This window comes from Hordeum vulgare, chromosome 1H (assembly GCF_904849725.1).
Source record: "Hordeum vulgare subsp. vulgare chromosome 1H, MorexV3_pseudomolecules_assembly, whole genome shotgun sequence".
NCBI classification, from domain to species: Eukaryota; Viridiplantae; Streptophyta; class Magnoliopsida; order Poales; family Poaceae; genus Hordeum; species Hordeum vulgare.
In genome coordinates this window covers 323,144,884-323,170,589 of record NC_058518.1, presented here as the reverse complement: position 1 = coordinate 323,170,589, position 25,706 = coordinate 323,144,884, and positions in this window count along the sequence as shown.

Sequence of the window (25,706 nt, the reverse complement as noted above, 5' to 3'; positions counted from 1 at the left end):
AGATTTTTCTTGGACCAGAAGACACCCGGGATACTTGGAGTAGGGGGCAGGGCACTTCCCGGGAGGCCACAAGCCTACAGGGCACGCCTTAGGGGGTGGCCATGCCCCTGGCTTGTCGGGCCCCTTCAGGTCTCCTAACCCTATTGTTTGGCCTATAAATTCCCAAATATTCCCGTATCGCAAAAAAGAGCCTCGAAAATACTTTTACGCCGCCGGGAGCCTCTGTTTTGAGAGATCCAATCTGGGAGCCTTTTTCGGTAATCTGTCAAAGAGGGAATTGATCACAGAGAGCATCTACATCAACTCCATTGCCCCTCCGACGATGTGTGAGTAGTTCACCACAGACCTACGGGTGCATAGCTAGTAGCTAGATGGCTTCTTCTCTCTCTTTGATCTTCAATACCATGTTCTTCATGGTCTTCATGGAAATCTATCCGATGTAATACTCTTTTGCGGTGCGTTTGTCGAGATCCGATGAATTGTGAATTTATGTTTAGATTATCTATGAATATTATTTGAGTCTCTTCTAAATTCTTATATGCATTATTTTGTATCATTGCAAGTCTCTTCGAATTATTGGTTTGGTTTGGCCAACTAGATTGGTAATTCTTGCAATGGGAGAAGTGCTTAGTTTTGGGTTCAATCTTGCGGTGTCCTCACCTAGTGACAAAGTAGGGGTAGGGAGGCACATATTGTATTATTGTCATCACGGATAAAAAGATGGGGTTTTCACCATATTGCTTGAGTTTATCCCTCTACATCATGTCATCTTACTTAATGCATTACTCTGTTCTTCATGAACTTAATACTCTAGATGTAGGCAGGAGTTGGTCGATGTGTGGAGTAATAGTAGTAGATGCATAATCGTTTCGGTCTACTTCACACGGACGTGATGCCTATATGCATAATCATTGTGTTAGATATCTTCATAATTATTTGCTTTTCTATCAATTTCTCGATGGTAATTTTTGTTGGAAATATGCCCTAGAGGCAATAATAAAATAGTTATTATTATATTTCTTGTTTCAAGATAATCGTTTATTATCCATGTTATAATTGTATTGAATGGAAACATAAATGCATGTGTGGATATATAGACAAAACAACGTCCCTAGTGAGCCTCTAGTTGACTAGCCTGTTGGTCAAGGATGGTTAAGGTTTCCTAGCCATAGACAAGTGTTGTCACTTGATGACGGAATCACATCATTAGGGGAATGATGTGATGGACAAGACCCAAACTATAAATGTAGCATAAGATCGTGTCACTTTGTTTCTATTGTTTTCTGCATGTCAAGTATACATTCCTATGACCATGAGATGATATAACTCACTGACATCGGAGGAATGCCTTGTGTGTATCAAACGTCGCAACGTTACTGGGTGACTATAAATATGATCTACATGTATCTCCGAAGGCGTCCGTTGAGTTAGCATGGATCAAGACTGGGATATGTCACTCCGTGTGACGGAGAGGTATCTCGGGGCCCAGTCGGTAATACAACATGACAAACAAGCATTGCAAGCAATGAGACTAAAGAGTTAGACACGGGATCTTGTATTATGGAATGAGTAAAGAGACTTGCTGGTAACGAGATTGAAATAGGTATGGCGATACCGACGATCGAATCTCGGGCAAGTAGCATACCAAAGGACAAAGGGAATGATATACAAGATTGTGTGAATCCTTGACATAGAGGTTCAGCCGATAAGATCTTCGTAGAATATGTAGGATCCAATATGGACGTGTAGGTCCCTCTATTGGATATTTGTCGGAGACTGTTTCGGTCATGTCTACATAGTTCTCGAACCCGCAGTGTCTGCACACTTAAGGTTTGATGACGTTTTCGGTATAGTTGAATTATTAATGTTGGTAACCAAATGTTGTTCGGAGTCCCGGGTGAGATCCCGGACATCACGAGTGCATCCGAAATGGTCCAGAAACAAAGATTTGACATATAGGATTACTGCATTTGGCTTCCTGAAATATTTCGGGCATTACTCGTAAAGTACCGGGAGTGACGAATGGGTTCCGGGGTTCTACTGGGAGGCGCCACCCACCCAGGAGAGGACCTCATAGGCCCATGGGTGGCGCACCAGCCCTTAGTGGGCTTGTGAGGCCAGCCCAATAAGCCTATTTCAGCCAAAGCAAAAAAATAAAGGGAAAGAAAAGAAAAAATGGAAAGAGGTGGACAAGAAGGAAAGGACTCCTCCACCAAACCGAATTGGAGGAGGAGACCTTCCTCCTTGGCTCGGCCAAGCCCTCCTGCTTTGAGTAGGAGGCAAGGCAGCCTCCTTTTTGTTCCTCCTATATAAAGTGGAGGTTTGAGAGGGTTTTTGCACCTCAAGCCTTTGTGCAAACCTCTCTCCCTCCACTACTTCGTGACACATTGTAGCTAGATCGGTTCGGCATGGTGAAGCCCTGCCAGAGTAGCTCCATCATCATCACCGCCACGCCGTCGTGTTGCCGTAGAATTCAGCTACCTCTTCGTCTCTCTTGCTGGATCAAGAAGGCAGAGATCGTCATCGATTTATACGTGCATTGAATGCGGAGGTGTCGTCCGTTCGGTGCTAGATCGGGATGGATCGTGGGACGGCGGCGATTTGGGTCGCGAAGATGTTCCACTAGATGAACCGTATTTCTTAATGCTTCCCGCTAAGAGATCTACAAGGGTATGTAGATCCGATTTCCGTCTCGTAGATGATCTTCACCATGATAGGTATTCGTGTGCGTAGGAATTTTTTTTCTTTCCCATGCAACGTTCCCCAACAGTGGCGACCACCTCACGGAAGCCACCACCACACTGCACCTCCAAGACCCAGCTGCTCCGTCACTTCGGTCGCCAACATGCACCCCCCTCCCCCCATTAGCTACTCCCCATCCTCTCCCATGGGTTTGCTCCCGATCGCCTGAATCGTGGGATGCTCCCTAGTCTCTTCCTCCATGGCGTCACCATCAGACAAGCTACTACCATCTTCTTCCCCTATCTTATTGGAGAATCCTGAGTTCATATACTAGTAGATTATAGATCACAATTGTGTAGATTAGTTGATGGAACTCGTGGTGTTAATTGTATTTGTAGTATATATGTTTGAAAGTAGACAGACAAGTTTAAATGTTTAACTAATACTTTGAATTTTCAGATTTTGTAGGTTTGGATGCATAATGATTATTGATTTTCCCTTTTGTCTATTTTTTAAATGCCTACAATGGAATATTTTGTTATATTACGTAGCTAGGTGCATGGAAGTATGGTGTAATACATAAAAAATCTAGATATAAGTTGGAAAGTTCCTATTTAATCTACTGTCTAATGGTCGACCGATTAATCGGGGTAATATGTCGATTCACCGATTAATCGCTACTCCTAAGATGACCGAGCAACTACGAGTTTCCGAATTTGTGAACATTGATTTTATAGTTTACTTTTGTTTTATTTTTGCACAATCATTGTTTGCTGGACAAAACCACTTGAGAGAGACACATGTTCACCACGATTTGTTAGGATACTCTATGTGATTCACTTATATCTTTTGAGCTAAGCAGTTGATCTAGTGCTTCACTTATATCTTTTAGTGCACGTGGCATATAGATTTTACAGAAATAATTGCACTCTCATTCTTCAGTCAAATTTATTTCAGAGTTAATAAATAGTGATGATAATTTGCATGGGTTATAAGACTAGTCCGAAAGTAATAGGTGTTCAAGAGTGCATAATCAAAACCACATGTAGCACATAAAAGATAAATTGTGGGTTAATGATATTGATGTGGTAATATGAAAGGGTGTGAGTGCACGGTTGTTGGTTAGTAAAAATATCGATAGTTATAGGAAGTTAATTTGTTGTTCATCTAAATATTGGTTAGGGCATGGTGATGATGTGTGGCCATTATTATTCCTCATTGAAATCCTAGTGTTGTTTAGGTCGGGAGTGCACGATGATTAACTCCTACCAACCTCCTCCTTAGGGGCATGCGAGTAGTACTTTGCTTCAGGAGAGCTAATAAAACATTGCGATAAGTATGTGTAAGTGCTAGTTATGTACTAGAGGGGGCATGAATAGGAGTTTTTTTATAAAAAAGCTTCGAGACAGTAAATGTATTCAAAGTATGTGGAAGCGAAACATGATCAAGTAAGGATGTCAATCAAGGATCCTAGAAAAGCATGAAATACTAGAAAGTCATTCATGAAGGTATACCATAGTCATCATGCACAGTTAGATGTATCGAATATAAACTTAGGTAGAATGAAGATAAATGGTAGTTCAGGAATGTCTTCGGTTTATGTCTTCCAATTGAGATGAACAAGCAATGGCTTCACATTACAGTACAAAAACTAAGAGAGTGAATAATTGAACCAGTAGCTTGACAAACATACATGATTTTTTGGACCAGTTCCAGTTGTTGTGACAACTGTACGTCTGGTTGGGGAGGCTGATGTTGAACTGTGAAGACCTCGTATTTACCTTGTTCCCCTTGAGCCAAGGTCATTTAGACCATGTTCAATCACACAGGTAATTCTTTAGGGGAGACATCTAAAACCTGTACAAACTAGGTCACTTGGCAATCCATAATGACTCTTGGATTCCCTACACCGCGGCGCCTAACCGTCTGGAAGATCACATTCTTCAAGTGTAACAAAATCTCTGGTTCACTTAGAACAGAATGACTTCGATGATTCTCAAATACTCTAGCTCTGGGTGTTTGGGTTTAATCTCGGGGGATAGTTCTTTCTCAATGTCTTTGAGGTGGGTTTCTCCAAAATGCCAACAAGCGTATCTAGCTCTCAGTAGCCGCCAATAGGCAACCCGACATGATATGACCCAGGCTCAGTGGCCAACTGACACTTGTTCTAGCGGTCGGACTTTAAAGACTCATGCGGTAACATTACTTGGGCTACAAGCAATGCTTACTCAACCAACTTAGTTTGATATTTCCCCTCATTGTCTCGAGTTGAAGACATATGTGTTTTGGGTTGAGCATCACATCAGGATCTTACTTCAATCACCTTGACCCCACTTAATAATACGGTGGTTCCTAGGACTCATGAAAGATAAAACAAAACAACTAAGAGAATTTTCCATCGTGTTTCATTATCTTCAAGCGATTATCTTCATGTACCATCAATGGCTTCGGCTATCATAAATGTCTTTGGACATTTTTAGGGGTCGTCTTTGACGGTTCAACCGAATCTCTAGGACTTCTATCTATGTTAACATGTGATCTCTCACAAACACATTAGCCCGTCAACCATGTTTGTCTTCAGTAATCCAAAACCAACAAGGCGTGGCACTAGATGCACTTAAAATCTCCCCCTTTTGGTGATTCATGACAAACTAGTTAAAGTTTTCGACAGGGATTTTTTTTATGAAGACAAGGACTTCGAGATTATGATTGCAAAATATAGAGAGGTCCCCATGAAGATGTGCTTATGAATATTTTGCTTTAATGAAAAAGCACATGGTAAGTTTTAATTTGTGGAGATCTCCCCCTATATCTTGGAATCCAACCACTATGAATTATAGTGGTTTTATGAATATAATGAAATGCATAATAAAAATGGGTGTTTGCTGAATGACTTCGGGCGCATATCATGGGATATAGAGTAGCGCCAGAAGTAAGGTAAACATAAAATGTGTAGACGTCCATCGGGACTTAAATTTTACAACCCAAAACAAAAAATGTTCACAATGAAAGTTGTAAACTTAATAAAAATAGAAGCAGCCATCTGTATAGACCCGATTGAAAACTATCAATCTAATGCTTCTCCCCCTTTGTCATTGAATGACCAAAAAGGGTGAATACATTGGGCACTACACGTCCCCACCATGAGTTGAATACGATGGTGCAAAAGGGTGGTCATTGGTTGGTGCTGGCGGAGAAGTGACATCTTCAGCTTCATCATTAACAAGATTGACATTGATGGATGGCGCTCAAGAATAATAGTGATACGTCTCCAACTTATCTAGAAATTTAGATTGTTTCATGCTATTATGTTACCATTTTAGAACATTTTTAGGCACCTATCTACCAATTTACATTATTTTTAAGCACTAACCTATTGACCCATTGCCTAGTGCTAGTTGTTGTTAACTGCATGTTTTTCCACTTTTCAGGTTCCAGTACCAAACAAAGCCCAATGGACCTGAAACTTGGTGTGAATTTGTTTTGGACCAAAAGAACACCATGGAGCATCAGAAGAAGGCTGGAAGGCACACGAGGTTCTCACAAGCCATCTGGTCGTAGCCTCGGGGGTCATAGTCTGATAGCTTGTGGCTTCCTCGTGGCTCCCTCGACCCCATTCTCTCACCTGTAAATTCCTATCTACCCTAAAAACATCAGAGGAGGTCCCGAAACACTTTTAAGCTGTCGCAAGTCTCTATTCCGATGGGAGGCCATCTAGGCTTCTTCATTAATCTTGCTTCCCTCATGATGATGTGTGAGTAGTTCACCATAGACATATGGGACAGTGCTAGTACCTAGATGGCATATATCTCTCTTTGATCTTCAATAAAATGATCATCACATCTTCGCTTTGATCCATATGATGTAACTCTTTTGTACGATGTGTTTGTTGGGATCCCATGAATTGTGGGTTTATGTTCAGATTATTGACGATAAATATTTGAGTCTTCTCTGATATATAATATGATTCATATGTGCATGATTATAATAGCTTCATAATTCTCTTCGAACTATTGAAATAATTTGGTCAACTAGATTGATATTTCTTCGGTGAGAGAGGTCATTGTAGTTGGTTCAACCTGGTGAGTTTCTATATCCAAGTGACAAAAGGGGAGAAGTTGCGTCTTTGTGGTGTTTCTACTAAGGGTAAAACAATGAGGGTTTATTCATACTGGTTGAGTTTACTTGTCTACATCACGTCATCTCACTACAAGCATTAGTTTGTTTGTCATGAACTTAATACGTAGAGAGGCACGCATAGAAGCGCTCTTGAAGTGAAGTAATAGTAATAGGTGCAGGCAGGATTCATCCTGTTTCATTATGCACGTGATGCCTATATTTACGTAACCATTGCCGTGAAAATTGCATAACTATCCCCTTTTCTATCAATTGCCCAACAGTAATTTGTTTACCCACCGTCTGCTTATTTTCATGAGAGATGCCACTAGGGAAAGTTTTGGCCCCGGGTCTATTCACAACATATTGCTAACACCTCCAACACCTTGCTGCCATTTATTTTCTTTTATTTTATTTTGCATTTTATAATTATCTACAATTATCTACATAGTTCATTCGCTTGCCCGCGTTGGGTGCAAGCTGTTTGTTCTTTTGTGTGCAGCCGCTAAAGACGGTTGTGGATTGATGTTCCTATTGGTTTGATAAACCTTGGTTTCATAACTAAGGGAAGTATTTACCCACTTTGTGTTGACATTACCCGTTCCTCTTCACAGAAAACCCAACAGGGATCACGAGTATCAAATAATCACTGTCTTGGAGAGATGGCGTCTTCCACCACTTCTCCGTGCTAGGAGGAGGAGCACTGAATCAGAAGCCATCATCATGAAGATCATCCTTAGGGGCCAACATTGTCAATGTATTCCAGGAACGCCTACAAGTCTCATGAGCCATAAATGTGTTCTTGCTAGAGAGGTTGTGAATGTGATCGATATATGTCACAAGGGATTGCATTTACCTCCTCGTCCAGTCACGTTGTCGATCCTCCTTTTCATGAAGACGGAGTTGAAGCTCTCAATCTGTTATAGCACGCTCCCTTATGGGTTGGGGCTGTTTAGGCAGAGTGCTAGTAGTGGCTTCAGTGGCAGTAACACGTGGCTGAGGATGACAAAATGAACCAATAAGCCTAGCGCTGGCAGGATCAGACGGAATGAGAAGCCATTCCATGTTAGTTGTGCCACTTGTGTGTTCAGTTATGGGGTTCTTGCTCTTGGGTGGGTAGATGTCTTTGGGAATGAATTCCACTCCAGGGAGGTATACACCATGGTTGCAAGCAAAGGGCAGATACCTTGTGTTTATTCCACGCTTGATGAACCGCATGATCCAGGGTGCATAAATGTTTGGTTCAAAGAGATTGGTACCATTAGCAGCAAGGTTGCACAAGAATAAGCCCTAAAGATTCAACCTAATGCCATAGACTGTATTATAGATCTATGTCTTTAGATCACCTTCTAGCTTTCTTGAAGTTGAATGCCCTTGACTGGTCATATAGTATGTCAAAGAATATGATAGAAAGTCTTCGACAGATAATGAAGATCATCAACAAAGAATGTTGTGGGCAGGGTTTCATCGGGTGTCATTGCCTTCATCAGCTTAGCATATGTGTCATATTAGGCTCACACATTTGAAAGATGCTCTTGGTAGCTTCAGCATAAGATGCAGATTTTGGATGAAAGTCATCGTCTGATGCAACAAGTGGAGTGGTGGCGAAGAATTCCATAGCAGGAGCTTTGGAATGGTCATCACGGATCATGAAGTTCATAGCCCATGTGTGCAGATCTTCGCCAAAGCCTCGGATGTGAAGAGTTGCATAAAATTGAATAATGAGTTCTTCATTGCAGTCTTCTTGGTCAACAATGCCGGGAAACAATCCTACATCCTGAAGACAATTGAGGTCCTGATAAAAGCAAGGAAGACCACTCATGGCTTCAAAGATAAGATGCTTGTGGTGAAAGATATTGTTCTGGCCACACAACACACATGTATAATAGGTGCATTGAGGAGCACTCCAAAACAGATCAGACAGAATATTCTGATGCTTGTAGTGATTCCGGTCCGAGTCAAGAAAATTGTTGTTGAGTCAGAATTGCGTGACAATAAAGACAAGAGGACGTGCCAGCCTTTGTTGACGAAGACTTGGAAGCCTTGGCGTCTGATTCATGACCCTTGGGCGATGATGAATGTTGAATTCATACTAAGGTCCCACTCTTGGTGGAGGAACTTACTTGGGCCATTTGGTTGGAACCATCTCTCCTTCCCTATTGTGATCCATGACAATGTTTTCAGTATAATCATCAGTCTATGGCGTGCCAGGGATAGGAGCACCATCAGGAGATAAAGCATTGTCTTAGCCCTTAGTAATTGTTGTGAGGTGTGGATCCGAAGGAGAAACAACAGTGGCAGCAACAATATCTTCGACTGCTTGGGCTTTGTTCTTTGGTTATCCAGAAGCAACATCTTCAATCTTGGGAATCCCCTACAGTCATGCAGTCGGGTCAACATGCACTTCATCTTCAGGGATGCTTGTCATTGAAGATATAATATGCCTCGATCCTTGGTGAACCCTTTTGAGGGGCGATGCATGCTCATAATTTTCAACCTCCATGGCTTCAAATGGTGATTCAAGTTATCTAAGCACTAGATTTTAAAAAGGAATAGGCGGAGTGTGAGGAATAACTTGATGCACGGCGGTGTTGGGGTGCACTTCCTCCCAAAACATATCAGGGACGATTGGTGTAGGAAGCGAGCCAATGTCCACATGTTCACTGACAGTTGGCAATGGCGATGATATCGTCGGTGCATCAATTTCAGACACGGGTTCTTGTTCAACATTGTTTTCAGCTGAATTTATGTCTTCACCTATGGTGCGTTTAGTAGCTCGGATATCTTCACTTGTTGGATCCATGTGGTAGCAAAGTCATGAAGAATGGTGCATCTATCAGGATTTTCAGAACTACGAGTAGCCATGGAAATATGCATTACTAGCATGGGCTAATCACAAGAATGTGGAGTGGTAGAGGGAACTTGAGGGGGCTTGGGCACTAGGGCCGAGCTCGAAGACTTTGTCTTCTTTTTCTTCAACTTCTATGTAGGTTGACAACAGCTGGAACATGTTTGCGCTTTTTGTCTTCTGCGTTAGCCTATTTGGTTTTCTTGTTGGACACAATAGAGGAACGAGGAGGCATCCTTGTGCTAGAAAAGCTAGCTGGAAAATAATGCTAGGCGCTGCTTGACTTCAGGGTTAGACTAGCTCGAAGACAAAGAAGCTTGCCTTGAATTCTCAATTATTCTTGGGTCAAGAGCAGGCTGGCCAAGTGCTTTTCTCTTCAGCATATCATTGTGAGCTTGGAACGTCTTCATAGACTTATTTTTCATATGAGCTAGGGCGTCTTTGGCGACTTCACAACACCTTTCAAACTTAGTTTTCAAGTCAGCCATCATATTCTGATAGCCTTGTATTTTCTCAATAGTGAGCTTGTGCATGTTCTTCTTGAAAAGAGCCTCTTCATGGTGAATGTTCTGATGTTGCTGAACTCCCTTCTGAACAACAAACGGTTCTTCATTCACCAACCCTTGTGTCGGGGGGATAACCCCGGGGTAGGCTCATCGAGCCTTCTCCTTTGCCTTCAACCAAGAAGGAACATCAAGAACCATTCTGCAAAGCCCAAGCCCCCTGGCCGCCTAGGAAGCACCTGCCGGCTAGAGGCCACACGGCTACCTCCCCCTGGCTGCCTAGGCCAAGCCAGCCGGCTAGGGGCGAGACGGCCGTGCCCAGGCCGGCTAGTCAAGCGACTAGCCTGCTAGGGAGCACGAGTCACATCAGACCGTAGGTCATGACGAGACACTACGGTTAAAGGTGGCTATGCATCAGCAAAGCTACTGGATCGGGGTGCAAGAAAGGTACAAGCGTCGGCGGCCACGCCGCTGACCTCCTCCGGCTCCGATCCATCACCCTGCACAGTGTCGGTCCGTCAAACTCCCACTCCATTACTGCACTCGGCATGGGAACAGTGGAGACGGCCGTACTACCTGCCCATGATGATTCTCACTGGACGACGCCGGACGTACCACACGTGTCCTACGTCGACCTTACACGAGAGCCTTATTGGCTAGCCGGCGGGTCCCATAGCCAGACGGGACCTCGCAGCCGGCGGGCCCCTCCAGGACAAGACAAGACCCCGTGGCCCCCCTGGCCAGCCGGCGAGGCTGCCAATTAGGTCCCACTCATGTACCTTTTATCCATATTGTAGGTCAGTGGGTTCGTCTATAAAACCCTCCGGCCCCCCTCCATGCAGAGGGTCAGTCAACTCAGCACACACACACACCACATAGGAGAGGCAGACGTGAGTCGGTAGCTCCTTCTTCCTCCTCCGCAATACAGCTCGAGGAGCACTTTGTAGAACCATTCATACATCATACACTCTGGCAGGATTAGGGGTCTTATCTCTACGGAGAGCCCTGAACCTGGGTATATCATGCGTTCCATGTTTGTACCATCCTCGTTCCCAGCGCCCTCCGGTGCCACTTCGGTCCCACCATCTTTAGCCTACCCATGGCTTATGTTGTGAGTAAACACCGACATTTAGCGCCCACCTAGGGCCGTATGCGGCATCGGTTGGCTTCACGCGCTGGGCGGGGCCCTGCTCTTACACCGTGGATGCATCTCGTCCGGACCGATCTGCATGCTCATGGACCCTGCTTTCGATGAGGCTTCACCGATGATGATCGACGTCCCAGTCCATCATGCGGACTCGGATGGGGAGTCCGACGATGAGTCGCTCCCCAGCATCATCGTCGTTGCTATGGAGAACCTCAGCATTCTCTTTAGCGACTTGCGTCTCGACGATGGCCCTCGCTACCCTGGCGAGGTCTTTGATGTCGAGGCGTTATGCGCCAGCTTCAGTAGGCTCTCTATCGCTAAGACGCCTACCTTCGACGTGTACCCCAGCAACGTACTCGTTTTGGATGGTCCTCCATCGTCTGCGGGGTTCTTTACCCTTTATCATGTCGCCACCGTCTCCAACGTCGTGGACGTGATGGTCATCGGCACCGGCACCAGCACGGCTCATGGCAAGGCGTCAGCAGACGTTGATGAGCCTGCTACTATCTCCGCCGACACTCTTGAGGACACACTTACCGGCTTGAGGACGCCCATCGCTACCTCCACACACCCCACCGACGAACGGGCCTCACTGGAGGAGGCTCGCAGGTAGATCTTGGAGTAGGGCATTGCGATCGCCACGGGTAAACGCCGGATGGAGGCCGCGCAGCGCGAGTACTCCGCCTACGGCCTCACTCTGGTTTCCGAGGCCCCTAGCCGGCTTGGCTCGGTCAGCGGCCACGGCCGGGTCATTGCCGAGATTCTAGGCGGCAAGCAGCCCATCTACGAGACTCCTGCTGCCAACTTACGGGCGGCCTAGGTGGCGATGGCAGAAATGCCAAGCTTCGAGGGCGACGAGCGCGTCCTTCAGGAGAAACGGGTCAAGGATCTCCTTGACGCCGCCAACGAGCAGCAGACATGGCTTGACCCTGGTCAAGCTCAATCGGTATCTCCGGGACCCAAACCCGGAGCGCGCCGTAACCCCAGCGGTCATCATCAAGCCGATGGATCTTCCTCGCATAACACTTCCGGCCAGAAAGGCGATGGCAGCCATGACAGGCGTTCTCAGCGCTAGAGCGAGCCTACTTCGAGCCGGCGTCACGGGGATGATGAGAATGATTCGGTGTATGAGGTTCCTCGTCCAGGGAGGACCCATGCTACCGGCTCACAAGGCGCACTTCCGATCGCGGCTCGAATCAGCGCTCGCGTTCCACATGGAGACGGCGAAGCTCGCAGGTGTCTCAATGCCCTAGCGCAGTGAGCTCTTCTGGAGGAGGACTGTCCCATCAGTCCGGCATGCTTCGGCCCTCGGATCCGAGGGGAGCCGTTTCCCCGAGGCTTCACTCTGTCTCGGGACACCCCCAAGTACAAGGGCACAGCCAAGCCGGAAGACTGGCTTATCGACTACACCACTACCGTTGGAATCGCCAGGGGCAACAAGCGCGTAGCTATCCGCTACGTGCCACTCATGCTGGCCGGGTCGGCTCGGACATGGCTTAACAGCCTTCCAGCCGGCGGCGTCAACTCATGGGTTGACTTCAAGGAGGCATTCGTCCGCAACTTCACTGGCACCTACAAGCGCCCTAGCCGGCCTCGCGAGCTGGCCATGTGCGTCCAGAGGCCCAACGAACCCCTTCGCGACTACGTCACATGTTGGACAGAGCTTCGCAACTCCTGCGAGGGAGTGGATGAGGTACAGGCCATCCAGTACTTCATCGACGGCTGCCGAGACGGCACTCTCCTCAAGCACAAGCTCATGTGCTCCGAGCCCACCTCTCTGGCGGTACTCATGGACAAGGCGGACAAGTATGCCACGGCCGACTCCGCGATGCGGGTCAGGGTAACCGCCTCGGACAAAGTTGTCCCCACGCCGACTACTCCAAAGCTGGCTAGTGACAATCGAGGCGGCCAGAACAACAACAAGCGCAAGGTGGATCAACTTGATTCGCGCTCCAACAACAAGCTGGTAGCCAGAGGCGCCGGCTCTCAACGGAGGCGGACTGGCAAGAACGACTGGCAACCCAAGCTCAGCTTCGAACATATGCTGGACGCGCCTTGCAAGATGCACTCTGGGGCGAAACCCTCTACCCATACCCTTCGACAGTGAAGCTTTGCACGACAACTATCACAAGGGGAGGGCCTGCCGGCTGCCCCAGGTGCAGATGCAGCGCCGCATGCTCCGGCTCCGCCGCCGCCGCCTCACAACGACGGTCGTCTCCATGACGACTACCCCCATCAAGACGGAGCATTTGTAGTCTTCACGAGTGAAGGCGACGACAAGCACAGCCAGCGCCAATGTCGGCACGAGGTGAATGCCACGGTCCCCCCGGTTCCCCAATACATTCATTGGTCTAAAAGCCCATCACATGGAGCCGGGTTGACCATCCTACGGTGATGCAAAACCCCGGGTCATACGCGCTCATCCTCGACCCCACTTTCGCCTCCCAGAGGCTCATGTGCCGGTTCTCCCGGGTGTTGGACGACGACGGGAGCAGCATCAACATCCTCTGCCTCGACACCCTCCTCAAGGTCGGTCTAAAGGAGAAGGACCTCCAGCCAACCAGCACTGTCTTCCACGGCATTGTGCCAGGACAGTCATGTTCGTCGATCGGCAAAATCCAGCTGGATGTCCTTTTCGGTGACAAGGCTCACTTCTACCGTGAGTCCATATGGTTCGAGGTAGTGGATCTCAGTAGCCCGTATCACGCACTGTTGGTCAGGCCGGCTCTGGCCAAAGTCATGGCTATCCCCCACTACGCCTACCTCAAGATGAAGATGCCGAGACCGAAGGGCATCATCACCATCGCTGGCGACTACAAGTAGTCGCTCGAGTGTGCTCAAGATAGCAGCCGCCTGGCCGACGCCATGGTGATTGCTGAGGAGAAAAGGCAGATCGACCGGCTCGTGGCTCAGGCTGCTGAGCAGCCGGCGATCCCTACTCCTCCATCCAAGTCGGCCGGCGAAGGCTCCTTCAAGCCGGCCAAAGAAACCAAGCAGGTGCCACTCGACCCTGAGAACCCCAAGCAGTGCGTCCCCATCGGGGCTAACCTTAGCCCCAAATAGGAAGGCGAGCTCGTCGAGTTCCTCCGTGAGAATCGGGACATCTTTGCATGGTCCCCCAAAGATATGCCTGTTGTTTCGAGGAAGTACGCCGAGCACAAACTTCACGTGCGACCGGATGCAAAGCCGGTGAAACAACCTTTTGTGTCGCTTCGCCGAGGGGAAGCGGCGCTCAATTGAAGAAGAGAATGCCCGGCTCCTTGCAGCCGGCTTCATCATGGAGGTTTTCCACCCGGACTGGTTAGCCAATCCAGTCCTGGTGCTGAAGAAAAACAACACCTGACGAATGTGTATCGACTAATGGAACCTGAATAAGGCATGCCCAAAAGACCCTTTCGCCTTGACGATGATAGATCAAGTGATCAACTCCACAGCCGACTGCGAACTGCTGTCGTTTCTCGATGCTTATTCAGGCTACCATCAAATCAAGCTGGATCCAGCTGATCGCCTCAAGACCTCCTTCATCACGCCCTTCGGGGCCTACTGCTACACCACCATGACGTTCGATCTGAAGAATGCTGGTGCGACATTCCAACATTGCATGCAGCAGTGCTTACTGCCACAGGTCAGCAGAAACATCCACGTCCATCTGGATGACATCATCGTCAATACTAAGCAACACTTCAGCCTCCTCGACGACTTGCGGGAGATGTTCGCCAACTTATGTGAATACAAGATCTGGCTCAACCTGGAGAAGTGCGTCTTCAAGGTTCCAGGCGGCAAGCTCTTGGGGTTCTTGGTGTCCGCTCGTGGCATTGAAGCGAGCCCTAGAAAATCGGCACCATCGAACAGATGGTGAAGCCGGCTCGAATCCTCTACATCTAGAAGTTTGCCGGCTTCCTAGCGTCCCTTAGCCGGTTCGTCAGCCGGATTGGCGAGAAAGCGCTTCCACTCTACCAGCTCATGAAGAAAACAACCAAGTTTGAGTGGAACGACAAGGCGGACGAAGCCTTCCGCGACCTCAAGCGGGTCATCTCAAGCCTGCCAATCTTGGCAGCCCCGGCTGAAAGGGAACCCATACTCATATACATTCCAGCGACCACTTGTGTGGTTAGTGTAGAGCTGGTAGTTGACCGCAAGGAGGAGGGCAAGGTACTATTAGTACAACGCCCTATGTACTACCTTAGCGAGGTCTTTTCCGCCTCCAAGAAAAACTACCCCCACTACCAGAAAATGTGTTATGGTGTTTACCTTGCCGCAAAGAAGTTGAAGCACTACTTCCAAGAGCATGCCATCACCGTTGTGAGCACTGCTCGACTTTCAGAAATCAAGGGAAACCGTGATGCGACTCGCCGGATTGCCAAGTGGTCCATCTCCATGGCTGACCACGACATCTGCTACGAGCCTCGCACTGCCATCAAGTCTCAGGTGGTGGCGGACTTCCTTCTTGACTGGGCTGAAACCCTGTTTGAGCCAGCGCCTCCAGATTCCACTCATTGGCGAATGCACTTCGACGGCTCGAAGATGCGAACTGGTCTGGGAGCCGGCATTGTCTTGACATCTCCGAAAGGAGACCAACTCAAGTATGCTCTCCAGTTTCACTTCGCCACCTCCAACAACGTTGCCGAGTACGAAGCGCTCGCTCATGGCCTCCGGCTTGCCAAGGGGATTGTCATCCGGCGGCTCCTTTGCTTCGGCGACTCGGACCTCGTGGTGCAGCAAGTCTCTGGCGAATGAGACGCCAGGGATGCCAACATGGCGAGCTACCACTTCCTCATCTAGCAGCTCAGCGGCCCTTTCAAGGGTTGCGAGTTTCACCACGTTCCTAGGGCAGACAATGAGGCGGCTGATACATTGGCCAAGATTGGCTCTACAAGACAAGCAATTCCAGCTGGCAACTCCCTCGAACAGTTGCACAAGCCGTCCATCAAGCATCTCCAGAGTCGGCGTCAATTTTTGTGTCGGCTGATACCTTGGTACAAGCGCTATCGGCTACGCCAGTTGTGTCGGCTACAGCTCCTGTGCCGACTACACTAGCTCGGCCAACTCCAATTGCCGCACCGGCTACAACTACTTCGCCGACTACAATAACAAATCCGGCTTCACCAAGCCTCGAATCTTGTCGTCTCCATACCCAGTGGGTGGACGTCATGGAGGTAGACGGCGAGCCATCTGCCACGACGGCATCAGAGACAGAGAGTCCCGAGCCTGTAACTGCTTCATCAAGTGCGGGGGCTGCAGAAGCCCCTAACACTCAGGTCGAGATGGAGCCAGCCCTTGTGTCGGCTCCGTCGTGGGCTCAACCCATCTTGGCTTTCCTTCTTCGCGCGAGCTTCCTCTAGATGAGGTGGAGTCAAGGCAGATTCAGCGCAGATCAGCAACCTACGCCATCATCAATTGCGAGCTGGTTCAGTGTAGCGTGACTGGCGTGTTCGAGCGCTACGTCGAATCAGAAAAAGGGCAGGAGATCCTCAAAGATATCCACCAGGGGGAGTGTGGGCATCATGCCTCCTCTAGAACCCTCCTGGCCAAGGCGTTCCACCATGGATTCTATTGGCCCACGGCCCTCGAGGAGGTCGTGGACATGGTCAACAAATGCGAGGGCTGCCAACGATTTGGCACGAAGAGCCACGTGCCACCTTCAGCCCTCAAAATCATCCCCTTGTCATGGCCATTCATCGTGTGGGGGTTGATACGTCTCAAACGTATCCATAATTTTTGATGGTTTCACGATGTTATCTTGTCTTCTTTGGATGTTTTATGTACCTTTTATATCTTTTATGGGACAAACTTATTAATTCAGTGCCAAGTGTGAGTTCCTGTTTTTTTGTATTTTTGACTCTTTTCAGATCTGATTTTGGAACGGAGTCCAAACGGAATAAAAACCCCAAAATGATTTTTTTCCCGAACGGAAGAAGATCAAGGGGCCTCTGGGCCAAGCCAGGTGGGCTCCAGGGAGCCCACAACCAACCACTCCGCCACCAGGGGGAGGCGGCGGTGTGAGGGCTTGTGGCCTCCCTGGCCGCCAACTAACCTAGATCCTTGGCCTATATGTTCCCAAACATTCAGCAAAAAATCAAGGGAGCCTCGAAAATACTTTTCCGCCACCGCAAGCTTCCTTTTCCGCGAGATCTCATCTGGAGACCCTTTCCGGCGCCCTACCGGAGGGGACTTTGGAGTTGGAGGGCTTCTTCATCATCATCATCGCCCCTCCAATGAATCATGAGTAGTTCACTTCAGACCTACGGGTCCGTAGTTAGTAGCTAGATGGCTTCTTCTCTCTCTTGGATCTTCAATACATAGTTCTGCATGATCTTCATGGAGATCTATCCAATGTAATCTTCTTTGGCGGTGTGTTTGTCGAGATCCGATGAATTGTGGTTTTGTGATCAGATTATCTATGATATATATTTGAGTCTTTGCTGATTTCTTATATGCATGATTTGATATCCTTGTAAGTCTCTCCGAGTCTTGGGTTTTATTTGGCCAACAAGATCTATGATTCTTGCAATGGGAGAAGTGCTTGGTTTTGGGTTCTACCATGTGGTGACCTTTCCCAGTGACAGTAGGGGCAGCAAGGCACACATCAAGTAGTTGCCATCAAGGGTAAAAAGATGAGGTTTTTATCATTGGTTTGAGATTACCCCTCTACATCATGTCATCTTGCTTAAGGCGTTACTCTGTTCTTATGGACTTAATACACTAGATGCATGCTGGATAGCGGTCGACGTGTGGAGTAATAGTAGTAGATGCAGAAAGTATTGATCTACTTGTTTTGGACGTGATGCCTATAGATATAATCATTGCATAGATATTGTCACGACTTTGCGCGGTTCTATCAATTGCTTGAGAGTAATTTGTTCACCCACTGTCTACTTGCTTTCATGAGTGAAGCCACTAGTAAACACTACGGCCCCCAGGTCTATTCACATCCATCGTTTACACCTCCGCTTTTACTTTGCTTTGTTACTTTGTTGCTTTCAGTTCTCACTTGGCAAACAATCTATAAGGGATTGACAACCCCTTCATAGCGTTGGGAGCAAGCTTTTGTGTTTGTGCAGGATCTGGAGATACTTTTCCACTGGATCGATACCTTGGTTCTCAAACTGAGGGAAATACTTACCACCGCTACGCTACATCACCCTTTCCGCTTCGAAAGAACACCAATGCAAGGCTCCAAGGCCACGGGGGAAATCCTTTGCATACTTGCCTAGGAAGTCCCTTAAGGCGTAGCCGTAGCTAAAGGATTCCTGGTGCCGTTGCTGAGGAGTATCAAGAAACACTCCTTTTTCTGGCGCCGTTGCCGGGAGGAGCACGTCAAAATAATTTCCCAACAACGTGCCTATTTCTGGCGCCATTGGAAGGTCTTTTGTTGCAGTAGCAGAAGTATTTCTGGCGCCGTTGCCGAGGAGGAGAAATCAAGATCTATCCAAGTAGGTCCCACAAAGTCTTCTCTTGCATTTTCTTTTGTTGCCAGTTGCCTCTCGTTTTCCTCTCCCCCACTTCACATTTGCCGTTTTCATTTTCCTTTCTCTTTCGCCGTTTTCTTTTGCCTTTTTGCTGTTTTCTTTTGCTTGTTTCACTCTCCCTTCCTTCTCGTTTGTGTGTGAGATAGTCCATCAATGGCTAGACCCACCACTCCGAACGACACCCCTGAAAATGAAGTTCTCAATTTCAGGCAGAATGAGGAAGAAAATTTGAAGGACGCTTGGTACAGGATTTGCAATGCTCAAAGTAGATGTACTCGTAAGCAATCCACTACCGTCCTCCTTCGCAGTTTCTATGTTGGAATATCTCCTTGGAATAGGTATATCCTCGATACCACTGTAGGCGGGACTTTTTGGGGAGCCATACTGTTGACTCCTATAGAGCTATCGTGAATTTGGTAGGCTCACCCCCGCTCATGGTTAATGGAACTTGCTTGACCTTGGAACACGTGATGCAAAGGCTTGATGCTATTGAAAAACAAATTGCCACAGTTGAACTTATTGAGGGTTTGGATAGAAAGATCCACAATCAAATTACTCAGTACGGATGCAAAGTGGGAAACTTTTTGAAAAATTTAAAGGAGAAGGAACTTATAGTTAATGACTCTTCTAGAATTGGCAAATTAGAAGATGTCATAACCAACTTGGGTTCCGCTTTTGCCGCTGTGCAAAATACTCCAAATCTTACTCTCAAAAAGACTGTCAAGGCTGTTTTTTTTCCTAAAGCTAGTGGTGAGTCATCTAATAAAGATGAAAATCTTAAGATGATAAATGATCACACTACATATGGTTTGAGCACCAAAGATGACTATACGTGATTCCATCACTTTTTGCCTAGCTAAGGGCGTTAAACAAAAGCGCTTGTTGGGAGGCAACCCAACGAATTTGTCCTTTTTCTTTTTGTTTTGTGTTTTCCACACTTTCATAATTCTGTTATGATTGTGTTTTTTGTGTTTCTTTTTGCGTTTGTGCCAAGAAAAACCGTTATGATTAGTCTTGGGGATGATCGTTTGGTCATGCTGGAAAAGAAAGAAACTTTCTGCTCACGAAGAGAATTTTCGTTTTTTTCTGTAAGAGCTTTTAAGTTGATTCTTTTTGCTGCTGATTGCTAAGCAAATTCTTCAGACTATCGTAATTTTTCAGAATTTTTGAAGTAACAGAGGTATACGAAATATACAGATTGCTACAGACTGGTCTGCTGTTAACAGATTCTGTTTTTGTTGTGTTGGTTGCTTATTTTGATGAAACTATGGATAGTATCGGGGGGTATTAGCCATGGAAGATTGAAAGTACAGTAAACCAACATCAGCACAAGTAGAATTTAAGTTTGCTATAGTACCTAAGGAAATGGTGGTTTGCTTTCTTGTACTAATGTTATCACGAGTTTCTGTTTAATTTCGTGTTGTGAAGTTTTCAAGTTTTGGGTGAAGTTCCTATGGACAAAGAGATAAAGAGTGGCAAGAGCTCAAGCTTGGGGATGCCCAAGGCACCCCAAGAGATTAAAGGATGTCGTAAAAGCCTAATCTTGGGGATGCCCCGGGAAGGCATCCCCTCTCTCGTCTTTAATCCATCGGTAACGTTACTTGGGGCTATATTTTTATTCACCGCATGTTATGTGTTTTTTCTTGGAGCGTCTTGTATCGTAGGAGTATTTTATTTTGATTGTGTCACAATCATCCTTGCTGCACACCTAGAGAGAGAGACATGCACACACCGTAATTTTGTCGAGCTTCACTTATATCTTTTGGTAGACAATTCAGCTCACATGTGCTTCACTTATATCTTTTGAGCTAGATACTTTTGCTCCATGTGCTTCAGTTATATCTTTTAGAGCACAACGGTGTGTGGCTTGGTAGTTGATCTATGCTTTGAAAGTAGGGTCAAAAGGGGTAGTTATCCAAAGGGATACGAAAACTTTCACCTTCATGTGCATTGAATAGTTAGAGAAGTTTGATTCATCTCAATTAGTTTTGAGTTGTGGTTATGGTAATATTGAAGTCATGCTAGTAAGGTGTTGTGGATCTAGAAATACTTGTGTTGAAGTTAGTGATTCCCGTAGCATGCACGTATGGTGAACCACTGTGTGATGAAATCTGAGCATGATTAGTATATTGATTGTCATCCTTTGCGTGGCGGTCGGGATCGCGCGATGGTTTATACCTACCAACCCTTCCCCTAGGAGTATGCGTTGAATGCTTTGTATAATTTACTAATAAAATTTTTGCAAAAATTATATGAGTTCTTCATGACTAATGTTGAGTCCATGGTTTAGATGCACTTTCACCTTCCACCATCACTATCTTCTTAGTGTCGTGCAACTTTCGCCGGTGCACAAAACCCACCATTAGCCTCACTCAAAACAGCCACCATACCTACCTACTATGGCTTTTTCAAAGTCATTCCGAGATATATTGCCATGCAACTACCACCATGAGATGTTCCACCATGTCTACATTGCCATTGCATGATCATAAGATATCTAGCATGATGTTTCCATTGATGTCTATGACATGCTAGATCATTGCCACGGTACACTACCGAAGGCATTCCATATAGAGTCATAGTTGCTCTAGTTTTGAGTTGAAAGTGTGATGATCATCATTAATGGAGTATTGTCCCATGTGAGGAAATAAAAGAGGCCAAAGAAGCCCACAAAAAAAGAGGCCAAAGAGCACACGAAATAAAAAAATGAGAGAAAAACAGAGAAGGGACAATGCTACCACTTTTTCCACACTTGTGCATATTAAGCACCATGATCTTCATGATTGAGGGTCTCTCGTTTTATCACCAGCAGATAGCTAGTGGGAAATTTTCATTATATAACTTGGCTTGTATATTCCAATGATAGGCTTCCTCAAAATTGCCTTAGGTCTTCGTGAGCAAGCAAGTTGGATGCACACCCACTAGTTTTCTTTAAGAGCTTTCACATACTCGTAGCTCTAGTGCATCATTTGTATGGCAATCCCTAATCATTCACATTGATATCTATTGATGAGCATCTCCACAGCTCATTGATATGCCTAGTTAATGTGACTATCTTCTCCTTTTTTGTCTTGCAACCTCCACCACATTCCACACCATCTATAGTGCTATAACCATGGCTCACGCTCATGTATTGCGTGAGAGTTGAAAAGGTTTGAGAAAGTAAAGGTGTGAAACAATTACTTGGCCAATACCGGGGTTGTGCATGCTTTAAATTCTTTGTGCAATGATGATAGAGCATAGCCAGACTATATGCTTTTCTAGGGATAACTTTCTTTTGGCCTTGTTATTTTCAAAGTTCATGATTACCTTGCTAGTTTGCTTGAATTATTATTGTTTCACGTCAATAGCAAACTATTGTTTTGAATCTAATGGATCTGAACATTCACATCACATAACAGGAATTACAAAGGACACCTATGCTAGGTAGCATGAAAGCATCAAAAATTCATTCTTTATCACTTCCCTACTCGAGGACGAGCAGGAGTTAAGCTTGGGGATGCTTGATACGTCTCAAACGTATCTATAATTTTTGATGGTTTCACACTGTTATCTTGTCTTCTTTGGATGTTTTATGTACCTTTTATATCTTTTTTGGGACTAACTTATTAATTCAGTGCCAAGTGCCAGTTCCTGTTTTTCTCTGTTTTTGACTCTTTCAGATCTGATATTGGAACGGAGTCCAAACGGAATAAAAACCCCGAAATGATTTTTTTTCCCGAATGGAAGAAGATCAGGGGGCCTCTCGGCCAAGCCAGGTGGGCTCCAGGGAGCCCACAAGCTCCCACTCCGCCACCAGGGGGAGTCGGCGGTGTGAGGGCTTGTGGCCTCCCTGGCCGCCCCCTGACCTAGATCCTTGGCCTATATATTCCCAAATATTCAGCAAAAAATCAGGGGAGCCTCGAAAATACTTTTCCGCAGCCGGAAGCTTCCGTTTCCGTGAGACCTCATCTAGAGACCCTTTCCGACGCCCGGCCGAAGGGGACTTTGGAGTTGGAGGGCTTCTTCATCATCATCATCACCCCTCCAATGACTCGTGAGTAGTTTACTTCAGACCTACGGGTCCGTAGTTAGTAGCTAGATGGCTTCTTCTCTCTCTTGGATCTTCAATACAAAGAGATCTATCCGATGTAATCTTCTTTGGCGGTGTGTTTGTCGAGATCCGATGAGTTGTGGATTTGTGATCAGATTATCTATGATCTATATTTCAATCTTTGCTGATTTCTTATATGGATGATTTGATATCCTTGTAAGTCTCTCCGAGTCTTGGGTTTTGTTTGGCCAACTAGATCTATGATTCTTGCAATGGGAGAAGTGCTTGGTTTTGGGTTCTAGCATGTGGTGACCTTTCCCAGTGACAGTAGGGCCAGAAAGGCACACATCAAGTAGTTGCCATCAAGGGTAAAAAGATGGGGTTTTATCATTGGTTTGAGATTATCCCTCTACATCATGTCATCTTGCTTAAGGCATTACTATGTTCTTATGGACTTAACACTAGATGCATGCTGGATAGCGGTCGACGTGTGGAGTAATAGTAGTAGATGCAGAAAGTATCTGTCTACTTGTTTTGGACGTGATGCCTATAGATATAATCACTGCATAGATATCGTCACGACTTTGCGCGGTTCTATCAATTGCTCGACTGTAATTTGTTCACCCACCATCTACTTGCTTTCATGAGAGAAGCCACTAGTAAACACTACGGCCCCCGGGTCTATTCACATCCATCGTTTACACCTCCGCTTTTACTTTGCTTTGTTACTTTGTTACTTTTAGTTCTCACTTGGCAAACAATCTATAAGGGATTGACAACCCCTTCATAGCGTTGGGAGCAAGCTTTTGTGTTTGTGCAGGATCTTGAGATACTCTTCCACTCGATCGATACCTTGGTTCTCAAACTGAGGGAAATACTTACCACCGCTACGCTACATCACCCTTTCCGCTTCGAGGGAACACCAACGCAAGGCTCCAAGGCCATGGGGGAAATCCTTTGCATACTTGCCTAGGAAGTCCCTTAAGGCGTAGCCACAGCTGAAGGATTCCTGGTGCCGTTGCTGAGGAGTATCAAGCAACACTCCTATTTCTGGCGCCGTTGTCGGGAGGAGCACGTCAAGATAATTTCTCGACAACGTGCCTATTTCTAGCGCCATTGGAAGGTCTTTGGTTGCAGTAGCAGGGGTTGGACATGGCGGGACCATTCAAGACCGCTCGAGGCGGCATGACTCATCTCTTGGTAGCCATCGATAAATTTACCAAGTGGATCGAGGCTAGGCCCATAAGGAATCTTGATGGCCCCACGGCCGGCAAGTTCATCAAAGACATCGATGTCCGATACGGCGTCCCCCACAGCATCATCACGGATAACGGCACCAACTTTGCCAAGGGTGCTTTGGCACTCTACTACTCCAAGGAAGGCATCTGACTCGACTTCGCGTCGGTCACACACCCCCAGTCCAACGGCCAGGTGGAGAGGGATAACGGCCTGATCCTGGCCGGCATCAATCCAAGACTGGTGGCATCACTCGTCAGGTCAGCCAGCTTCTGGATCGAAGAGCTGCCGGCAGTGTTGTGGAGCCTCCGCACCACGCCAACCGGTCAACCGCTTCACCCCATTCTTTCTGGTATATGGGTCCGAGGCTATTATCCCTACGGATGTTGAGTTCGACTCGCCTCGGGTCACCCTACACACATATACGGAAGCGAAGGAGGCAAGAGAAGACGGCGTCGATCTGCTCGAGGAGGCACGGGACCTAGCCTTGAACCGGACGACCATTTATCAACAGAAGTTGAGATACTACCACAACAAGAAGATCAAGCCTCTCTCTTTCAGAGAGGGGGACTTGGTGCTCATAAGAATCCAGTGAACAGCCGGCCAACACAAGCTCTCATCCCCATGGGAGGGACCCTTCGTCATCAGTAGGGCATTGCATAACAATGCATACTACCTGATCAATGCCCAGAAGCCAAGGAAGCGCAAGAGAGACGACTCCGGCCAGGAGACGGAGCGTCCATGGAACGTGGTGTTGCTTCAACCATTCTATTGCTAGAAGGCAAGTAAGAAAAATGGAAACAACATGTACATATGTATCTTTCTCCCTCTTCAGGATTTCCAATGAATGCAATGGGTGTTTCAAGCCAAGGCTTGAAGCATGCCTCTTTTGGATTGATAACTAGAGTCTTCACTCGTTTTGTGAGTCCCTTGGTATGGCTCTAACAGACTCGGGGGCTTGCTAGCCGTCCCGAGTGATTACCTTAGTTGTAGAAGAACATATAGTGTACGCTGGGTCGAACCCTAGCCATCTCGTAACAGCTACAGACCGGCTCCCGGCAGTCCGGCTAGCGAGGCGACGCCGGGTAAGGCTGGCTACATGAAAAGTCCAACTACAAAAAGGGTCGCCGGCTCGGGTTGGTTTGATCCTTTTTTGCGATCTTATTATTCTAGCAGGCCTGTGCTGGCTTGTGTTTGAGTCTTTTAGTCTTGATGGCTTCGAAAAATCTAAGTCCAATACTCCCAAAGGCAGAAGCCTCGACCCAGTCACAGACCGGCTCCCAGATGTCGGGCTGCCGGGATAGATGCTAGAAGGAGTAAAGGGGTTGGAGAAAAAGAAGTCAAGCAAGAATCCAAAGATGAAAATACAAGGCAGCACGCATGGTGTTACGACTTTAATGCAGAATTCATACATTCAAAAGCATTTGGCCCATGGCCGAAGTTCATTACACACACCCCAGTGGGTGGAACTATTGGACTGACAATGCATTGCAAACAACGAAAACAAAACATGACCAGCTAAGGGGCGGCGGCCTCGTCTGTTGCCCCGGCTACTGCTCATGCAGTGGTGGCTTCACCATCACCGTCTTCTCCCGAGGTGGTGGCGCCGTCTCCTCCGCGAGGGCTTTCGGCTCCGTCCCTGGCGGAGTCGGTGTAAGCCTCGCTGCTGGAG